This window comes from Durio zibethinus, unplaced genomic scaffold (genome assembly GCF_047325235.1).
Source record: "Durio zibethinus cultivar Kanyao isolate XHJ-2024 unplaced genomic scaffold, ASM4732523v1 HiC_scaffold_394, whole genome shotgun sequence".
Lineage (NCBI taxonomy): Eukaryota > Viridiplantae > Streptophyta > Magnoliopsida > Malvales > Malvaceae > Durio > Durio zibethinus.
The window spans coordinates 12,501-17,500 of record NW_028323017.1 but is presented as its reverse complement, the minus strand read 5'-3'; positions in this window follow the sequence as shown (position 1 = coordinate 17,500).

Sequence of the window (5,000 nt, the reverse complement as noted above, 5' to 3'; positions counted from 1 at the left end):
CTCGGGCAGCATCGGCTGCGTGCACGGCCTCGTCGAGGCCAAGGCATTTTTGTGGCCGATGAGAAGGGACCGCGAGACCGTCAAATACCGAGAGACTTGGCCGGGCCAAGCCCGCAACCGCAGCTTCTGCTCGCACCACCCCAGGGAGCCGTTGCCCGATTCAGGGACTTGGTCTGGGGTCTAGGGCAGCATCCGCCGCGTGCACGGGCTGGAGCTCGGCTCCCTTTTTTTGCATGCAAGCCAACCGATCGAGGCCATGGGCGCCTGCCGGTCACCGGAGCAACCAGTCGCCGAACAAAAATCGCCGGAAGGCATGCACGCCCTGTATTTCGTTCGAGGGACGTTGGCCGGGGTGCACGCAATGGGAGGCCCATCGCGCACACCTACTCCCCCCGTGGGGGGGGGGAGAGGGGGTGCCGGACCACCACCCCCTAAAGAGCATTAGAGATTTTACAGATATGCTACCAGTAGACGTTAAAATGTCTGAAACGGGGACACTTTTTCCAAACAAGCAAATCCCACACCGAGGGTGCGCAGGTGCCGATGGTGGTCGAGGCATGTGCCCGCAACAAGGGCCAACGCGAGCCGATGGTGGTCGAGGCAACCGCCCGCACCAGCTCGAGGCATGTGCCCACACCAAGGCCCGGCATGTATCGATGGTGTTCGACGTAGGGGCCATCTTCTGCTGATGGTGGTCGAGGCAAGAGCCCGCACCAAGGGCCAGCGTGTGCCCATGGTGCTCGAGGCAACCGTCCGCACCAGGGCCCAGCGTGTGCCGATGGTGGTCGAGGCAACCGCCCGCACCAGGGCCCGGCGTGTGCCGATGGTGCTCGAGGCAACCGCCCGCACCAAGGGCCGGCTTGTGCCGATGGTGTTCGAGGCAACCGCCCGCACCAGGGCCCCGCGTGTGCCGATGGTGGTCGAGGCAACCGCCAGCACCAGGGCCCAGCGTGTGCCGATGGTGGTCGAGGCAACCGCCCGCACCAAGGCCGAGCGTGTGCCGATGGTGGTCGAGGCAAGCGCCCGCACCAGGGCCCAGCGTGTGCCGATGGTGGTCGAGGCAAGCGCCCTCACCAAGGCCGAGCGTGTGCCGATGGTGGTCGAGGCAAGCGCCCGCACCAGGGCCCAGCGTGTGCCGATGGTGGTCGAGGCAAGCGCCCTCACCAAGGCCGAGCGTGTGCCGATGGTGGTCGAGGCAACCGCCCGCACCAGGGCCCAGCGTGTGCCGATGGTGGCCGAGGCAAGCGCCCGCACCAAGGCCGAGCGTGTGCCGATGGTGGTCGAGGCAAGCGCCCGCACCAGGGCCCAACGTGTGTCGATGGTGGTCGAGGCAAGCGCCCTCACCAAGGCCGAGCGTGTGCCGATGGTGGTCGAGGCAACCGGCCGCACCAAGGGCCGGCGTGTGCCGATGGTGTTCGAGGCAACCGCCCGCACCAGGGCCCAGCGTGTGCCGATGGTGGTCGAGCCAGGAGCCCGCACCAAGGGCCGGCTTGTGCCGATGGTGTTCGGGGCAACCGCCCGCACCAGGGCCCTGCGTGTGCCGATGGTGCTGGGGGCAACCGCCCGCACCAGGGCCCAGCGTGTGCCGATGGTGCTGGGGGCAAGCGCCCGCACCAGGGCCCAGCGTGTGCCGATGGTGCTGGGGGTAACCGCCCGGACCAGGGCCCAACGTGTGCCGATGGTGGTCGAGGGAACCGCCCGCACCAGGGCCCAGCGTGTGCCGATGGTGCTGGGGGCAAGTGCCCGCCCCAGGGCCCAGCGTGTGCCGATGGTTATCGGGGCAACCGGCCGCACCAGGGCCCAGGGTCTGCCGATGGTGCTCGAGGCAACCGCCCGCACCAAGGCTCAGCATGTGCCGATTGTGATCGAGGCAACAACCCACACCAGGGCCCAGCTTGTGCCGATGGCGGTCGAGGCAAGTGCCCGTACCGAAGGGCAGCCTATGCCGATGATGGTCGATGCATGTGCCATCACCATGCGTCATCATGTGCCATTGATGGTCGAGGCCTTGGCCGAAGTTCGATTTTGAGCCACGGTGCCCATGCTTGGCTCCAGCATGTGCTGGTGCCGCATTTTTTTCACTCGGGACAGCATCGCCGGAGCATCGCCGGAGCATCGCCGGAGTACCGCCGGAGAACCTGACCGGCGGCATTGGGGTTCCGGCGATTGGGAGGGGGGCCGGGGGGGTGTGCGCACATGATGTGCGATGGGTGCTGGTACTTGGCCTTGTGTTGGCCCCCTATCCCTCATCAAACCTCTGAGAATTCACACCCCCTTAAAGAGCATTTGAGATTTTACAGGTTTGCTACCAGTAGCCGTTAAAGTGTCTGAAATGGGGACACTTTTTTCAAACGGTCACAAAATCTTCTCTACTTCGAGTTTTTAGCTGAATTTTTTTGTGCATGCCAACAAAAATAGAAGGATCATGCCTACAAAATTTGGGGCCAAAAATCCTTATAAAAAAATTTTAAAAAATCCCGAACCGCAAAAAGTTTCGAAAATCATGAAAAATAGAAAACGAGTCATCTTCCAACGAAACTTCACGTGAAGGCTTAGGGGACCATTGTATGAATTTACAAGCCATAAAAATGGCATTGGCACGGCAGAAATTTGAAGATGTGCCTAAACCCACCAGGGCCCAGCGTGTGCCGATGGTGCTCGAGGCAACCGCCCGCACCAGGGCCCAGCGTGTGCCGATGGTGCTCGAGGCAAGCGCCCGCACCAGGGCCCAGCGTGTGCCGACGGTGGTCGAGGCAACCGCCCGCACCAGGGCCGATAGTGTGCCGATGGTGCTCGAGGCAACCTGTCGCACCAGGGCCCAGCGTGTGCCGATGGTGATCGAGGCAACCTGCCGCACCAGGGCCCAGCGTGTGCCGATGCTGGTCGAGGCAAGCGCCCGCACCAGTGCCCAGCGTGTGCCGATGGTGCTCGAGGCAACCGACCGCACCAGGGCCCAGCGTGTGCCGATGGTGCTCGAGGCAACCTGCCGCACCAGGGCCCAGCGTGTGCCGATGGCGCTCGAGGCAAGCTCCCGCACCAGGGCCCAGCGTGTGCCGATGGTGCTCGAGGCAACCTGCCGCACCAGGGCCCAGCGTGTGCCGATGGTGCTCGAGGCAACCTGCCCCACCAGGGCCCAGCGTGTGCGGATGGTGCTCGAGGCAAGCGCCCGCACCAGGGCCCAGCGTGTGCCGATGGTGGTCGAGGCAACCTGCCGCACCAGGGCCCAGCGTGTGCCGATGGTGGTCGAGGCAACCTGCCGCACCAGGGCCCAGCGTGTGCCGATGGTGCTCGAGGCAACCGACTGCACCAGGGCCGAGCTTGTGCCGAAGGTGGTCGAGGCAAGCGCCCGCACCAGGGCCCAGCGTGTGCCGATGGTGGTCGAGGCTGCCGATGATGGTCGAGGCAACCTGCCGCACCAGGGCCCAGCGTGTGCCGATGGTCCTCGAGGCAACCGACCACACCAGGGCCGAGCGTGTGCCGATGGTGCTCGAGGCAAGCGCCCGCACCAGGGCCCAGCGTGTGCCGATGGTGGTCGAGGCAAGCGCCCGCACCAGGGCCCAGCGTGTGCCGATGGTGGTCGAGGCAACCTGCCGCACCAGGGCCCAACGTGTGCCGATGGTGGTCGAGGCAAGCGCCCGCACCAGGGCCCAGCGTGTGCCGATGGTGGTCGAGGCAACCGCCCGCACCAGGGCCCAGCGTGTGCCGATGGTGGTCGAGGCAACCTGCCGCACCAGGGCCCAGCGTGTGCCGATGGTGCTCGAGGCAACCGACCTCACCAGGGCGGAGCGTGTGCCGATGGTGGTCGAGGCAACCGCCCGCACCAGGGCCCAGCGTGTGCCGATGGTGGTCGAGGCTGCCGATGGTGGTCGAGGCAACCTGCTGCACCAGGGCCCAGCGTGTGCCGATGGTGGTCGAGGCAACCGACCGCACCAGGGCCGAGCGTGTGCCGATGGTGCTCGAGGCAAGCTGCCGCACCTGGGCCCAGCGTGTGCCGATGGTGGTCGAGGCAACCGCCCGCACCAGGGCCCAGCGTGTGCCGATGGTGATCGAGGCAACCGACCGCACCAGGGCCCAGCGTGTGCCGATGGTGCTCGAGGCAACCTGCCGCACCAGGGCCCAGCGTGTGCCGATGGTGGTCGAGGCAACCTGCCGCACCAGGGCCCAGCGTGTGCCGATGGTGGTCGAGGCAAGCGCCCGCACCAGGGCCCAGCGTGTGCCGATGGTGGTCGAGGCAACCGACCGCACCAGGGCCCAGCGTGTGCCGATGGTGCTCGAGGCAACCTGCCGCACCAGGGCCCAGCGTGTGCCGATGGTGGTCGAGGCAAGCGCCCGCACCAGGGCCCAGCGTGTGCCGATGGTGGTCGAGGCAAGCGCCCGCACCAGGGCCCAGCGTGTGCCGATGGTGCTCGAGGCAACCGACCGCACCAGGGCCGAGCGTGTGTCGATGGTGGTCGAGGCAAGCGCCCGCACCAGGGCCCAGCGTGTGCCGATGGTGATCGAGGCAAGCGCCCGCACCAGGGCCCAGCGTGTGCCGATGGTGGTCGAGGCAAGCGCCCGCACCAGTGCCCAGCGTGTGCCGATGGTGGTCGAGGCAAGCGCCCGCACCAGGGCCCAGCTTTTGCCGATGGTGATCGAGGCAACCGGCCGCTCCAGGGCCCAGCGTGTGCCGATGGTTATCGGGGCAACCGGCCGCACCAGGGCCCAGGGTCTGCCGATGGTGCTCGAGGCAACCGCCCGCACCAAGGCTCAGCATGTGCCGCTGGTGATCGAGGCAACAACCCACACCAGGGCCCAGCTTGTGCCGATGGCGGTCGAGGCAAGTGCCCGTACCGAAGGGCAGCCTATGCCGATGATGGTCGATGCATGTGCCATCACCATGCGTCATCATGTGCCATTGATGGTCGAGGCCTTGGCCGAAGTTCGATTTTGAGCCACGGTGCCCATGCTTGGCTCCAGCATGTGCTGGTGCCGCTTTTTTTTCACTCGGGTCAGCATCGCCG